Genomic DNA, 16,855 nt, shown 5'->3' with positions numbered 1-16,855 from the left:
ATTAGGTGACAGGGAACATCTTGTGATCTGTCCTAGTTCATGTTCTTCCTGGTGACATGATGAAACTGTGTGTGTGTGTGCACATGTGTGTTCGTGTGGTATACAGGAAACAGAAGCCTGTTTCAGTTCTATGAGATGAAAGGTGTTGCGTGTGTGTGTGTGTGTGTGTGCTCCAACACATTAGCAGCTCCTAACATGGAGCTGGTACAGAGCAGAGTTTGTGTTGACAGGCTAAAGAGTGTAAGGTCAGAGGTCGTGTCGACCCGCTCTGCTGTCACCTTCTGAAACCCCTTTACTGATCCACATCAAACAGAGGAGGGGGGAGGAGGGGGGAGGAGAAGAGAGAGGAGTAGAGAATAAGAGGAGGTGGGAGGAGAGAAGGAGGAGTGGAGAGGGGGAGCGGAGAGGACTGGAGGAGGAGAGGAGAAAGAGTTGTTGAGCGGATGAAGAGAGGAGAGCTGGAGGAGACAGAGTAGGTGTTTGAAGCTGTATGTCTCCTGTGGCTGTCGGGGGGATTAAAGGGGATTTGGAGCCAGGAGCAGCGAGGAGCAGCGAGGAGGAGGAGAGACTGGAATAATGCTAGCAGGCAGGAACTTCCTGCTGAGAAGGAAGGGGAGGGGCTGATGTACAACGTGTACTGTTGTCCCCACCACTCCATCCCCCTCACACACACACACACATCTACACATCTACACACACACAAAATACTTCCTTCTCTCTTTTTTACCTCTCTTCTCCCTCTTCTCACTCACACACACACACACACACACACACACACACACACACACACACACACACACAGATGGACAGCCCTCCCCTTCAGTGTCCCTAATCTTCAGAGCAGAGGACTAATGCCACTGTGGTGTTCACTTGTCAATACCGCCCTCCCCTCCCTCTCCTTACTCAAACACATTAGCTGAGTCTAGGTGAGGGGTGGTGTGTACGTGTTTCTACGTGTGTGCGGGGTTGTGCGTGTGTGTTTCTAGGTCTATATGTGTGTGTATGAAGAGGGTGAAAGTCAAAAGAAACAGCCAGCCAGTCAAGCAATGAAACAGTCAGACAAACCCAGTCAGACAAATCCAGTCAGGCAGTTAGAAGAAACAGTCAGACAAACCCAGTCAGTCAGCAGAAACAGTCAGACAAACCCAGTCAGGCACTCGGCAAAACAGTCACAGATAAAGAAGACACCTCCGTTGCCGTGGTGAGAGATTCTGTCTGTTGATCTTAGCTGTTGTTCTTGTTTGTGTGTCTCTGCTAAACGGTCTTCAAACGGTCTTCAAAATCACAGGAAACACTCTCTGCGCCCTATAATTGTGTTGTCTGACTTTAACAAGCGTTTGAAAAGCTGTCGTGTTTAAAGCCGGATGAAAAATTCCATTTGAACTCGATGAAGGAGTTAAGAAAGGAGTGATGGAGAAAGGGAGATAAGTGAATAGAGAGAGAGAGGGAGAGAGAGAGGGTGAGAGATAAAGACAGGCTGTGTTATGTTTGTGTCAGCATCGTTTGGTGGAGGAGAGAATATCTGCCTGTCTGCTTATCTGGCCTGCTGGGAGATTTGAATATGACAGGTCTGTGTGTGTGTGTGTGTTTCTGTGCGCGTGTTTTTGTGTCTGTGTGTTTGTGTGTGGGGGTCTAAATGTGTGTGTATCTGTCTGTGTGTGTGTATATTTGTGTGTGTGTAGATGTGTGTGTGCACCTAGCAATGCCTTTGAACATCAAGCTTGATGCCCTTGCAGTTTGATCAAAAGAGATGGCACTGTTTCATTACTTACACAGTGAACACATCTGTGTTTAACTCTGCGTTGCCAGAGGGCATGTGTGTGTGTGTGTGTCTGTGAGTGTGTGTGGAAGTGTGCATTTGTATAAGTGAATAACTGAATGTATATGTGTCAATGTGCATGACTGTATTTGTGACTAAATTAGTTTGTGTGTCAACAAGTAAGTGTGTGTCTAAATGTATATCTGTATCAAAGGATGTACAGTATTGTGTACATTTGTGTTTGTGTGTGCTAGCTGCTGGTGTTCTAGCTGCTGGTGGTGTGCTAGCTGCTGCTGGTGTGCTAGCTGCTGGTGTGCTAGCTGCTGCTGGTGTGCTAGCTGCTGGTGGTGTGCTAGCTGCTGGTGGTGTGCTAGCTGCTGGTTTGCTAGCTGCTGCTGGTGTGCTAGCTGCTGGTGGTGTGCTAGCTGCTGCTGGTGTGCTAGCTGCTGGTGTGCTAGCTGCTGGTGGTGTGCTAGCTGCTGGTGGTGTGCTAGCTGCTGGTGTGCTAGCTGCTGCTGGTGTGCTAGCTGCTGCTGTGCTAGCTGCTGGTGTGCTAGCTGCTGCTGGTGTGCTAGCTGCTGCTGTGCTAGCTGCTGGTGTGCTAGCTGCTGGTGGTGTGCTAGCTGCTGGTTGTGTGCTAGCTGCTCTCCCTGAGACCTGCATTTGGAAGTGAGCTGCTTCTGGAGAACCCTGGTGGGACTCGGTGTCCAGAAACACAATCTGCTAATGGAGGCAAATACTGTTGAGTGGAAGAGGGAGAGGTATGGAGGTGGAGAGGGAGAGATAGGATGGAGAGAGAGGGAGAGATATGGAGGTGGAGAGGGAGAGATAGGATGGAGAGAGAGGGAGAGATTATGAGAAACGTGAGAGACAGAGAGAGCGAGCGAGAGAAAGTCACAGAAAAGAGAGAGAGAGAGGGAGAGAGGGAGAGGGAGAGAGAGAGAGAGACAGAGACAGAGAGAGAGAGAGATGAAGCACCAGGCCAAATCCAGGTATAGAATAAAGACTGAGCCTGTAAGAGTGTTACCTTGTTCATTAATCATTCAAGCCCAAAGCAGACATTCCTATTCTGCCCTGATTAATATATTTATCAGCAACTAGCCGGGCTTTCTCTGTGTCTGCTTGTGCTTTGTGCACTTGGGTCCTGTTAAGAGGACTCTGGGAGAAGGTTAATTAGGTCTTGTGTCAGCAAAATGGCCGGCAAGCACCATAGCTGGCCAGGATAATGCCTGAGGAAAAAGATAAATAATCACAACGAGTGAAAGAGAAAACAGGAGACTGAAAAAGTAGCTTGTTGTGAGCGAGCTAAAATAGGAGAATAGTTTTATAACCAGTAATATAAGAGTGTCTTGGCTCTGAGGAGGAACCTCCTGTAGATGAATGACCCAATAAGCAGGAGAGAGGCAGGAAAGTCACTGGCCACATTACATTACAGTCCTTCACAGTCCAGAGTAAAGGTTGTTTTGCTGGAGTAGAACCGGTTCAAGCAGGAGTTCCTTTCAGGAAGACGTTGCAGAGATCCCTTGTTCAGAGGCCCATGTTGGAGACACATAGACCAGAACATGGCAGGACTTCCTGCTCTCTTTGTGAGGAGCCGGGGTTACAGGGTTTGTAAATGTGCATTACTGCAACAACAAAGTCCTATTGCACAACTCAAAGGGGCAAAATCAATATTGCCACAAAGGTGTGTGTTTGTCTGTGTAGGTGTGTGTGTGTAAGCGTGTGTAGGTGTGTGTGTGTAAGCGTGTGTAGGTGTGTGTGTGTAAGCGTGTGTAGGTGTGTGTGTGTAAGCGTGTGTAGGTGTGTGTGTGTAAGCGTGTGTAGGTGTGTGTAATTCGGAAGCAGGATGAGACTTCAGAAGAACCAGATGACACATCTCTCCTGGGTCTTCTTCTATCTCTCTCTCTCTCTCTCTCTCTCTCTCTCTCTCTCTCTCTCTCTCTCTCTCTCTCTCTCTCTCTCTCTCTCTCTCTGTCTCTCTCTCTCTCTGTCTCTCTCTCTCTCTCTCTCTCTCTCTCTCTCTCTCTCTCTCTCCTCCCTCCCTCCCTCTCTCTCTCTCTCTCTCTCTCTCTCTCTCTCTCTCTCTGTCTCTCTCTCTCTCTTCCTCTGATCTCCAGCTGACATTAGAGAGGCCAATTTAACACTTCTGTCTGTTCACTGTTTCTTGGCAGGAGGGGTGTGTGGAGGTGTGTGTAAGTGTAGGTGTGTGTGTGTGTGTAGGTGTGTAGAGGTGTTTGATGGCAATAATGTAGATCTCCCCAACAACTTCCCCCTACTTCCTGGTCCAACTTTTGACTCGCACACTAGGCTTGAACCCCCCCATCCCAACCTCCTTGCTACCCCACCCCCACCCTCCTCGCTACCTTGCGTGTGTGTTTGGGAAGTGTGGTGTGCCTATGCAGACTGCTAGCCAGCCATCAGTCCTTGCTGGAGGGGCTGGACCAGATGGCTGCCGTGTAAACACTCAACAATATAAACAAGCAACCTAGTCAACAGTGTAAACACAACAAGACAATCTTTAAATAAGTCCCAGCTCTCCCCAAAAACACTTTAGGGAGTTGTTCCGAGATGATGTCTTCTGTTTCAGTTCAACTGTCCTCTCTAGCTCTGAATCTTTCTCTCTCTTTCGAAATCTTCTCCAATTTTTCTCCTCTCTCTCTGTTTCTTCATTTCTCCCTCCGTCCTCCTCCCTCCCTTTCGAGAGAGGGTGACAGCAGTGAAAGGAATGGAGGAAGTTGGGAGGAAGATAAGATCTTTTTCCCCCTCTTATCCAAGCTTGGTGACCGTGTGTTAATCACTAACACCCTGGCTCTGACGGCTCGGCCTCCAGGGGTCAGGGGTGAAAGGTCAGGGGTCAACGGCAGATAAGATAAGTGGAGGCCGCTGTTGGAGCTCAGGAACAATGACTGCTCAGTTCCCGGCAGACACCAGACAGGACAGACATAGGAGGACTAGCGTAGCATAGCATAGTAAAGTACAGAACAGACACAAGCAGCAGAAACAGGGAGGTTTAGCATAGCATAGCATAGCATAACAGAGTAGTGTGTAACTGCGTGAACCGCACAGTATTGTGAGAAGGTCAGAGTGATAATGGGTTCATTGAGCAGACACTAAATGAGGCGACTCTAGAACGGGATGTGAGCCTATGACCTCTGGGTCTGCAGTTTAATGTTCTACCACTGAGGTCCACCCAAAACCATAGACCAGTACAGTGTATATCATTGTATAATATAACATAGTATGGAGAGCATAGGACAACACAGGACAGGTAGAATACAGTAGAAGACTGTCCAAGAAGGAAACTAAATACTGGAACAACTATGGTGTTTAATATAGATGTGTTTGTAAGATTTGAGAGTAAGACCCTGACTTTATCCCCAGTCTCTTACGTAGTAATAAACACAGGCTCTAATGTCCACAGACGTGATGATTCAGTAGCGCAGCATTCAGCTGGTGCAGAACAGGGCTCATTGTGACGGTGTACACACAGCCGTGCTGCTGTTTACCCCAATCTGTAGCGGGAGCTGTTGCTGCCTCGTACAGAGAGACTCGTATAATGAACCATTACTTTTTACTGCAGTGTTTGGTTCGAGGTAATTAGATTTGCGAGGTGAGTCAGTGATGTAGTCGGGTTGTGTTTGTGTATGTGTGAGAGTGTATGTGTGTGAGTGTGTATGTGTGTGTGTGTGTGTCTTTGTGTGTGTGTGTGTGTGCGCTGCCCCAGGCCTATATCTGGGACCACCAGAGATGTTTCAGTGAAGAGAGTTTCTGTTGATTCAAACCAGAGAGTGAACTCTGACCTATGACCTCTCTGACCTCTCTGACTCTCAAACAGGAAACGGAAATGCTCCACCAGGAAATTGATTTATACTTCAGCTCTAACCTCCTAGATGGATAAAGGGGAGGGGAAGAGTGGAGTAGAGGGGGGAGGAGAGACAGAAGGAACACTAACTGTGCAGAAGAGGAGTAATTCAAGTGAGATGGAAAATATAGAAAAGCAGAGAGAGAGAGAGAGAGAGAGAGAGAGAGGGAGAGAGAGAGAGAGAGAGAGAGAGAGAGAGAGAGAGAGAGAGAGAGAGGGAGAGGGAGAGCACAGTCAGTATGAAGGGCCCACAGTGCCTAGACAACACAAAGCTTTGTAATTAGATGCAGTCTCTCTCCTCTCCAGACCTGCTAGCCTTGCCCTGATTGCAATCAACCAGAGTGCTGGACCAATTAGATTACAGCTACAAGAATCAAGTATGTCGTCCCTGTGTGGGGTCTGTTTCTTCATTTATTTCTCTCATCCTTTGTTATCGTGTGAATAGATAAATAGATGGTGTGTATAAGTAAACAAGTGGATGAGGAAGGACGTTTGTGTGTGTTGTGTGTGATTGTGTGTGGTGAGGGTTATGACAGGGGTCTGGCTGAAGGTGGGGGAGAGGAGAAAGGAAGTATCTTTACTGGAAGCTACTCTGTAAAACATCTATAAAGTGGGTTTTAGTGGTTTGAGTTTGTTTATTAAACGTATTTTGTCACTGGTCGAGAGTCCTGTAATGTGTAAGTAAACCTTGAGAAGGATGAACCGGAAACAGGAAACAGTAGAACGATGTATATGGACAGAATAAGCCATTGACACGCCACCTCTGAGTCACACGCACGCACAGGTAAATGAACCTGGAAATGAACCAGTGTAAAAACAAAACGGTGTAAATGAACCTGAGGATCAGCAGACCACATGGTCCCTGAGCCAGACTCTGCTACTGGAGAAGCCTTCATCTGTTCCTCCGGCTTCTTCACATACTTCCTGTCTGTTGCCATGGTTTCCACGCCACCCTGACAGCTTGATGGGAATGGCCACATCCCATAATATTATCCACAGCCAGTAGTGGAGTTATTTCTGAGGGATGGTATTAACAGAGAGAAGACTGGAGAATCTTCCAACTGTTAATGAAAGCAAACAGTCTCCCGTTCATACATGGGCCAACTGTACTAGGAACATCGTTAAGATACTTAAGCTGTACTTGGACAAAACATGATTCCCCCCCCCACACACACACACACAAGAAACCTGAAAACCCAAAAACATCCACCCACACAGAATCACTGGAATTTTCCAGAAAAAAACACCACCATTTCTGACTTCCTCCAGCTCAGGTGTACCTGAGTCGGGGGGGGGGGGGGGAGCAGAGCAGGAGCGTCTTGCCTCAGCTCATCTCTCCCATTACTGGCAGACACCCCAAACAGATGTAGGCATTAAGGCAGATTAAGAGAGAGAGAGACAGAGAGATGGTGCTGTACTGTGTTGGTGTGTGTGTGTGCACGTGTGTGTTTGTTGGTGTGTGTGTGAGGATAGAAAATTGAAAAATAGATTGAAACACCAGGGTATAAGTGGAAGATATAGTGAGAGGGATAAGATAACTTATAGAGAGAGAGAGAGAGAGAGAGAGAGAGAGAGAGAGAGAGAGAGAGAGAGAGAGAGAGAGAGAGAGAGAGAGAGAGAGAGAGAGAGAGAGAGAGAGAGAGAGAGAGAGAGAGAGAGAGAGAGAGAGAGAGAGAGAGAGAGAGAGAGAGAGAGAGAGAATAAGTGAGTGAACACTGAAGAGGATTAAATCCCCTGAGTGTCAAAATATCACACACACCACGCACACACACACACACACACCACACCAGACACACACACACACCACACCAGACACACACACACCACACCAGACACACACACACACACACACAACACACACACACACACCACACCAGACACACACACACACACCACACCAGACACACACACACACACACACCACACACACACACACACACCACACCACACCACACACACACACACACACACTCACACACACCAGTGACGTGGACAGATGAGCAGCTACTGCAGTCTCCGGAGGTTCTGATTGGCTGACAAGTCACACGATGGTTCAGAACTTACATCACATCCTGTGACTGTCCACTGATATAGACCTGACATGACGTCACTGTGACGTCACTGTGGGATGTGAAGAAGGCTCCTATGGGTGTGCATATTGTGTATTAAACTGCATGTGTGTGTTTACAGATGTTGGGTGTGTGTGTGTGTGCCTACCACAGCTTGTGCCAGACAGGGAATTACATGTTTACCTCATTAATGGCTTGTGGCTTTAGGGGACAATATGCTTGGTAACACCCACACTCACAGACACTCACATACACACACAGACACACACATAAAAACATTTCCTTCTAGATATCTCCAGAACAGCAGCAGTTCCGCCAATGTGGAGATGCTCGAGGGCAGAGAGAGAGAGAGAGAGAGAGAAAGAGAGAGAGAGAGAGAGAAGGAGAGAGGGGGAGAGAGAGGAAGGGGAGACAGAGGAAGAGAGCGACATGTTTAAGGTTTCTGTTGAACATCTAAACTGTGACTGTGCTCCTTACCTGGGTATATGCTGAGGTTAATCAGTACTGACTCTTTACAGTTGAAGGGCCTGGACATGAATCTGTGTGGATGTTCAGAGAGTTGAAACAGATTCATTATCAGCTCCTCTTACCCTGAAACTGCAGCCACCCCCAGTATACTGTGTGTGTGCAGCCACCCCCAGTATACTGTGTGTGTGTGTGTGTGTGTGTGTGTGTGCGCAGCCACCCCAGTTGACTCTTCCTGTTTATACAGCTCTAATCAATACTGCCGTGTGTGTGTGGTATTCAGGTCTGAAACAAGGTCTGTTCTTTCTCCTCTTATCTGCTTTAGATTAAAACAGAAAAAATTAACCATTCTGGGAACTCCCTGCAAGTCCATCCCCACACACGCTATACACACACCCCCCCCACACACACACCGCCCCCCCCCCCCCCCACACACACACACACCCCCACACACACACACACAGTGGCAGCCCCAGACCCAGACACCCAGCCAGTCCCATCAGTGTTAAGGAGCATGAAGCTGATTGACACGACTAAGAGCTCTCTGCTTCAATGGCAGCTGAGGCATGAATCACATCCCAACACAAGACACGAGCATGTGCAGCGTTAAAACAATAGAGGCTCAAACTGCTCAAACTGCTCAAACTGCTCTGGTCTCTCATGTTGCAGATGCTGCCCCAGGGACACCCCCCGCCCCAGGGACACCCCCCGCCCACCCCAGGGACACCCCCCACCCCAGGGACACCCCCCACCCCAGGGACACCCCCCGCCCACCCCAGGGACACCCCCCACCCCAGGGACACCCCCCCCCCCACCCCAGGGGGCTGTAGGAGCTTATCGCCCTGTGGGGGGCCAGGGGGCCCCAGCAGGGGGGGGGGGGGGGCTTGGGGGGGCCTGCTTGTTGTCCTATGTCCTTGGTGCAGAAGATAAGATGTGTGTGTGAGAGAGAGATCAATCATCTATCAATCAATAAGGGCGTGACACCTTTAGTTTCCAGACGATAAACGGTTCAGACAAGAAGTTTTTCTCCAACTTGGGTTTGTTTTTACATGTCTTTCAAACTTAGAGGAGATTGTGAGTGGGTGTGTTTGTGTGTAGGTATATGTGAATGTGTGTGTGTAGGTATCTGTGTGTGTGTAGGTATCTGTGTGTGTGTGTGTGTGTGTGTGTGTGTGTGTTATCCTGCAGCGCTGTATTCTCACCTCCAGGTGTTTGCGGGGGCATCAGAGTGTCCCCAGGCCCAGAACAGAGGGGGGTGTCTGGGTGAGGTGTGACTGCCTGGCAGGGTCCTTTTCACACTGGACACACACACACACAACCACACACACACACACACGTATAACCACACACACACATATTCCCCTCATCCCCATTACACTGAATACACCAGCGTTGTCATAAAAGATGAGCTTATCGCCCTCACAGGAACATAGTAACCAAGGCAACCAGACCTGTCCTCACGACTGGTCCACATCAAGACTCTGACCTTCCCAGAATCCTCAGCACCAGGAAGCTAGCCGTTACAGAGCTGCCAGGATGGATGTTTGTCCATTTGGCGCCAAAACCTCACGTTTCTCCTGCAAAACACACATCCGATGATTGCGACTGAACATACTAGTGTGTGCGTGTGTGGTGTGTGTGTGGTGTGTGTGTGGTGTGTGTGTGGTGTGTGTGTGTGATCATCATAACCTCACCTAAACCTTCCTGTTCCTCGTGGCCGCGTGCCAGTGGCTGTGGAGAACGTACAGTTGTGGTAGCTGGGCGTTACTGTGACGGCAAGGTGACGGGCTGAGGCGTTTGTTTGTGTTGTGAGTCAGTAACAGCAGGGGGGCAGGGCTCAGGTAATTACTGTCCGCCTCCGACGACGTTTCCCCGGGATCAGAGAGCTGTTGGGGGCCACTTACCCCACCAATTATACCAGCTGGGGCCAACACACAACATCTTTACCTCACTCTGGAAACATACCTATTTTCCCAGTGAACAGAAGCCAGATCAGAGCCCAAAGAAGAGGAGGACGGAACAAACCAAAAAAGACAATCTTTGTGAAAGGATGGATAGACGATACCAGGAGGCAGATTAAAGTCCTGAGTCCTGACATGTTCCCTCTCCGCATCTCCTGTCCTCCTTCTATTCTCTCCTTCACTTGCTCTTCTCTCCTCCTCCTACCTCTCCTTCTCCTCTCTTCTCCCCCTCCTCCCTCTCCCCCTCCTCCCTCTCCTCCTCCCCCTACCTCTCCTTCTCCCTCTCCTGCCCGTCCTCCCTCCCTCTCCTCCTCCTCCTCCTCCTCCTCCTCCTCCTCCTCCTCCTCCTCCTCCTCCTCCTCCTCCCTCTCCTCCTCCTCCCTCTCCTCCTCCTCCTCCTCCTCCTCCTCCTCCTCCTACCTCTCCTTCTCCTCTCTCCTCCCCCTCCTCCCTCTCCCCCTCCTCCCTCTCCTCCTCCCCCTACCTCTCCTCCTCCCTCTCCTCCCTCTCCTCCTCCTCCTCCTCCTCCCTCCCTCCCTCCCTCCCTCCCTCTCCTCCTCCTCCTCCTCCTCCCTCTCCTCCCCCTCCTCCCTCTCCCCACCTCTCCTCCTCCTCCTCCTCCTCCTCCTCCCCCTCCTCCCTCTCCCCACCTCTCTCTCTTCCCTCTGTGTGAGTCATGTTTAAAGGTGCAATGCAAAAAATTGATCCGCTGGGTTTATGTTCCCCTGAAACCCGCCCCTTTAGAGCAGGCACCTGATCCCACAATGCAACAGGAGGTGTGAACTACAGCCTAGGGGTTATGGGTGGGGGTGAGAGACTGAAAATCATGTTCATTAGTGGTGGGGGGGTGTTGACATGGGTGGGGGGTGATGGGAGTGGTGTTGACGGGGGTGGCGGGTGATGGGTGGGGGCGGGATGGTGGGGGCTTATAGGACACAGCAGCAGCTGCTGAGCAACGTTCAGTTTGTTTGTCACGGTCATACAAGTTTGTCTGCTGTGGTGTCTTTAGACTTACGAGAGGCGGGGAGAAGGAGGGGGGGGGGTAAAGAGGGGGGAGGATGAGGAGAGGAATAGAGAGGAGGGAGAGAGTAGACATCAGTACTGCAGAGACACACCTGAAACTCCTCTCCTTTCATCAGATCAGACGAGTCAGGAAACAGAACTCTGAGAAGCTGTCCAGAGCGGATACCTGGATTGAGAATGTACGGTTGAGGTGAAGCAAGATGACTCAGAACGACAGGCTAGATAACTCCAGCTCCAACGATACCGCCTATGAATATAGAGCCTGTAGTTAGCCCTGCTCCTGGACAGAGACCCTGCAGAACAGGCCTGTAGCTAGCCCTGCTCCTGGAGAGAGACCCTGCAGAGCAGGCCTGTAGCTAGCCCTGCTCCTGGAGAGAGACCCTGCAGAGCAGGTCTGTAGCTAGCCCTGCTCCTGGAGAGAGACCCTGCAGAGCAGGTCTGTAGCTAGCCCTGCTCCTGGAGAGAGACCCTGCAGAGCAGGCCTGTAGCTAGCCCTGCTCCTGGAGAGAGACCCTGCAGAACAGGCCTGTAGCTAGCCCTGCTCCTGGAGAGAGACCCTGCAGAACAGGCCTGTAGCTAGCCCTGCTCCTGGAGAGATACCCTGCAGAGCAGGCCTGTAGCTAGCCCTGCTCCTGGAGAGAGACCCTGCAGAACAGGCCTGTAGCTAGCCCTGCTCCTGGAGAGAGACCCTGCAGAGCAGGTCTGTAGCTAGCCCTGCTCCTGGAGAGAGACCCTGCAGAGCAGGTCTGTAGCTAGCCCTGCTCCTGGAGAGAGACCCTGCAGAGCAGGTCTGTAGCTAGCCCTGCTCCTGGAGAGAGACCCTGCAGAGCAGGTCTGTAGCTAGCCCTGCTCCTGGAGAGAGACCCTGCAGAGCAGGTCTGTAGCTAGCCCTGCTCCTGGAGAGAGACCCTGCAGAACAGGCCTGTAGCTAGCCCTGCTCCTGGAGAGAGACCCTGCAGAACAGGTCTGTAGCTAGCCCTGCTCCTGGAGAGAGACCCTGCAGAACAGGCCTGTAGCTATCCCTGCTCCTGGAGAGAGACCCTGCAGAGCAGGCCTGTAGCTAGCCCTGCTCCTGGAGAGAGACCCTGCAGAGCAGGCCTGTAGCTAGCCCTGCTCCTGGAGAGAGACCCTGCAGAGCAGGTCTGTAGCTAGCCCTGCTCCTGGAGAGAGACCCTGCAGAACAGGCCTGTAGCTAGCCCTGCTCCTGGAGAGAGACCCTGCAGAACAGGCCTGTAGCTAGCCCTGCTCCTGGAGAGACACCCTGCAGAGCAGGTCTGTAGCTAGCCCTGCTCCTGGAGAGAGACCCTGCAGAGCAGGTCTGTAGCTAGCCCTGCTCCTGGAGAGAGACCCTGCAGAGCAGGTCTGTAGCTAGCCCTGCTCCTGGAGAGAGACCCTGCAGAGCAGGTCTGTAGCTAGCCCTGCTCCTGGAGAGAGACCCTGCAGAGCAGGCCTGTAGCTAGCCCTGCTCCTGGAGAGAGACCCTGCAGAGCAGGTCTGTAGCTAGCCCTGCTCCTGGAGAGAGACCCTGCAGAGCAGGTCTGTAGCTAGCCCTGCTCCTGGAGAGAGACCCTGCAGAGCAGGCCTGTAGCTAGCCCTGCTCCTGGAGAGAGACCCTGCAGAGCAGGCCTGTAGCTAGCCCTGCTCCTGGAGAGAGACCCTGCAGAACAGGCCTGTAGCTAGCCCTGCTCCTGCAGAGAGACCCTGCAGAGCAGGCCTGTAGCTAGCCCTGCTCCTGGAGAGAGACCCTGCAGAGCAGGCCTGTAGCTAGCCCTGCTCCTGGAGAGAGACCCTGCAGAGCAGGTCTGTAGCTAGCCCTGCTCCTGGAGAGAGACCCTGCAGAGCAGGTCTGTAGCTAGCCCTGCTCCTGGAGAGAGACCCTGCAGAGCAGGCCTGTAGCTAGCCCTGCTCCTGGAGAGAGACCCTGCAGAGCAGGTCTGTAGCTAGCCCTGCTCCTGGAGAGAGACCCTGCAGAGCAGGTCTGTAGCTAGCCCTGCTCCTGGAGAGAGACCCTGCAGAGCAGGCCTGTAGCTAGCCCTGCTCCTGGAGAGAGACCCTGCAGAGCAGGCCTGTAGCTAGCCCTGCTCCTGGAGAGAGACCCTGCAGAGCAGGTCTGTAGCTAGCCCTGCTCCTGGAGAGAGACCCTGCAGAGCAGGCCTGTAGCTAGCTCTGCTCCTGGAGAGAGACCCTGCAGAGCAGGTCTGTAGCTAGCCCTGCTCCTGGAGAGAGACCCTGCAGAGCAGGCCTGTAGCTAGCCCTGCTCCTGGAGAGAGACCCTGCAGAGCAGGTCTGTAGCTAGCCCTGCTCCTGGAGAGAGACCCTGCAGAGCAGGTCTGTAGCTAGCCCTGCTCCTGGAGAGAGACCCTGCAGAGCAGGTCTGTAGCTAGCCCTGCTCCTGGAGAGAGACCCTGCAGAGCAGGTCTGTAGCTAGCCCTGCTCCTGGAGAGAGACCCTGCAGAACAGGCCTGTAGCTAGCCCTGCTCCTGGAGAGAGACCCTGCAGAGCAGGCCTGTAGCTAGCCCTGCTCCTGGAGAGAGACCCTGCAGAGCAGGTCTGTAGCTAGCCCTGCTCCTGGAGAGAGACCCTGCAGAGCAGGTCTGTAGCTAGCCCTGCTCCTGGAGAGAGACCCTGCAGAGCAGGTCTGTAGCTAGCCCTGCTCCTGGAGAGAGACCCTGCAGAGCAGGTCTGTAGCTAGCCCTGCTCCTGGAGAGAGACCCTGCAGAGCAGGTCTGTAGCTAGCCCTGCTCCTGGAGAGAGACCCTGCAGAGCAGGTCTGTAGCTAGCCCTGCTCCTGGAGAGAGACCCTGCAGAGCAGGCCTGTAGCTAGCCCTGCTCCTGGAGAGAGACCCTGCAGAGCAGGCCTGTAGCTAGCCCTGCTCCTGGAGAGAGACCCTGCAGAGCAGGCCTGTAGCTAGCCCTGCTCCTGGAGAGAGACCCTGCAGAGCAGGCCTGTAGCTAGCCCTGCTCCTGGAGAGAGACCCTGCAGAGCAGGTCTGTAGCTAGCCCTGCTCCTGGAGAGAGACCCTGCAGAGCAGGCCTGTAGCTAGCCCTGCTCCTGGAGAGAGACCCTGCAGAGCAGGCCTGTAGCTAGCCCTGCTCCTGGAGAGAGACCCTGCAGAGCAGGTCTGTAGCTAGCCCTGCTCCTGGAGAGAGACCCTGCAGAGCAGGTCTGTAGCTAGCCCTGCTCCTGGAGAGAGACCCTGCAGAGCAGGTCTGTAGCTAGCCCTGCTCCTGGAGAGAGACCCTGCAGAGCAGGTCTGTAGCTAGCCCTGCTCCTGGAGAGAGACCCTGCAGAGCAGGCCTGTAGCTAGCCCTGCTCCTGGAGAGAGACCCTGCAGAGCAGGCCTGTAGCTAGCCCTGCTCCTGGAGAGAGACCCTGCAGAGCAGGCCTGTAGCTAGCCCTGCTCCTGGAGAGAGACCCTGCACAGCAGGCCTGTAGCTAGCCCTGCTCCTGGAGAGAGACCCTGCAGAGCAGGCCTGTAGCTAGCCCTGCTCCTGGAGAGAGACCCTGCAGAGCAGGTCTGTAGCTAGCCCTGCTCCTGGAGAGAGACCCTGCAGAGCAGGTCTGTAGCTAGCCCTGCTCCTGGAGAGAGACCCTGCAGAGCAGGTCTGTAGCTAGCCCTGCTCCTGGAGAGAGACCCTGCAGAGCAGGCCTGTAGCTAGCCCTGCTCCTGGAGAGAGACCCTGCAGAGCAGGCCTGTAGCTAGCCCTGCTCCTGGAGAGAGACCCTGCAGAGCAGGCCTGTAGCTAGCCCTGCTCCTGGAGAGAGACCCTGCAGAGCAGGCCTGTAGCTAGCCCTGCTCCTGGAGAGAGACCCTGCAGAGCAGGCCTGTAGCTAGCCCTGCTCCTGGAGAGAGACCCTGCAGAGCAGGCCTGTAGCTAGCCCTGCTCCTGGAGAGAGACCCTGCAGAGCAGGCCTGTAGCTAGCCCTGCTCCTGGAGAGAGACCCTGCAGAGCAGGCCTGTAGCTAGCCCTGCTCCTGGAGAGAGACCCTGCAGAGCAGGCCTGTAGCTAGCCCTGCTCCTGGAGAGAGACCCTGCAGAGCAGGCCTGTAGCTAGCCCTGCTCCTGGAGAGAGACCCTGCAGAGCAGGCCTGTAGCTAGCCCTGCTCCTGGAGAGAGACCCTGCAGAGCAGGCCTGTAGCTAGCCCTGCTCCTGGAGAGAGACCCTGCAGAGCAGGCCTGTAGCTAGCCCTGCTCCTGGAGAGAGACCCTGCAGAGCAGGCCTGTAGCTAGCCCTGCTCCTGGAGAGAGACCCTGCAGAGCAGGTCTGTAGCTAGCCCTGCTCCTGGAGAGAGACCCTGCAGAGCAGGTCTGTAGCTAGCCCTGCTCCTGGAGAGAGACCCTGCAGAGCAGGTCTGTAGCTAGCCCTGCTCCTGGAGAGAGACCCTGCAGAGCAGGTCTGTAGCTAGCCCTGCTCCTGGAGAGAGACCCTGCAGAGCAGGCCTGTAGCTAGCCCTGCTCCTGGAGAGAGACCCTGCAGAGCAGGTCTGTAGCTAGCCCTGCTCCTGGAGAGAGACCCTGCAGAGCAGGCCTGTAGCTAGCCCTGCTCCTGGAGAGAGACCCTGCAGAGCAGGTCTGTAGCTAGCCCTGCTCCTGGAGAGAGACCCTGCAGAGCAGGTCTGTAGCTAGCCCTGCTCCTGGAGAGAGACCCTGCAGAGCAGGTCTGTAGCTAGCCCTGCTCCTGGAGAGAGACCCTCCATAAACCCTTTCATTTACACATTTTTATGCTTTTGAAATCCGTTAGCTTCAATGAGATCAAGTACACCAGGACGTCCAACATGGCATTGCAACATACACATATCTCCATACACATCTCAATACACCATTTAATGTCAATCTTTAACTAACGGTTTGAGGACAGGAGAATGTTTTATTATATATGAGTCAGCACCTCTGTCTCGGTTTTTCGTTCTCAGAATAAAAGCTAGTTTTTCTTATTTTGAGAAGACCATAATCGTACACTTGGTAGCTAGGCAACCGTAGATGTGCAAAGAGAAAATACTGTAGGTTTGATTTCATCCAGTAATACAGAATCCAGACTTTCATTTGCCTGGGAGAATACACGCTGATATCTAGATATGTGGTATACCCAAAACACATGTATACATCTATAGATGGACATTACATATCCATTTAATAACTATTTCTTTCTGAAAACCTACATCACAAATATACAGAAATGGCAAAAATATATTGGAACAGCAGGGTGGTGAGTCAGGGTGTGACGACTGTGAAATGAGAGATGGAGGGACAGACACGAGGGAGGGGAGAGAAACAAAGAGAGAGAAGAGGGAGAAAACATCGATAAGTTAGAGTTCAGCGTTGACACGTTGTGACTGACAAACACATGCTGAACAACTCCACTGATGTGTTCATGATCCACCTCACTCTGAGAAACACAAACACTCCTCTCCCATACACACACACAGACACACACACGCATACACACAAACACTCCTCTCCCATACACACACAATCCTCTCGCTTAAACATACACACACAACGGCACACACTTACATGCACACACACACACACACACACACACACACACACACACACACTGTAAAGGTTGGAGCAGCAGGAGAGACTGAACATGAATCCTCTGCTGTGCCTTGAGTCGAATCAACACATCTGAACATGAATCCTCTCCGCTGTGCCTGGAGTCAAATCAACACATCTGAACATGAATCCTCTCCGCTGTGCCTGGAGTCGAATCA

Source organism: Hypomesus nipponensis, chromosome 24 (genome assembly GCF_054491055.1).
Source record: "Hypomesus nipponensis isolate SF chromosome 24, ASM5449105v1, whole genome shotgun sequence".
In the NCBI taxonomy this organism is placed as follows: domain Eukaryota; kingdom Metazoa; phylum Chordata; class Actinopteri; order Osmeriformes; family Osmeridae; genus Hypomesus; species Hypomesus nipponensis.
The sequence above is the reverse complement of the archived record's forward strand: the minus strand, read 5'-3'. Positions refer to the sequence as shown.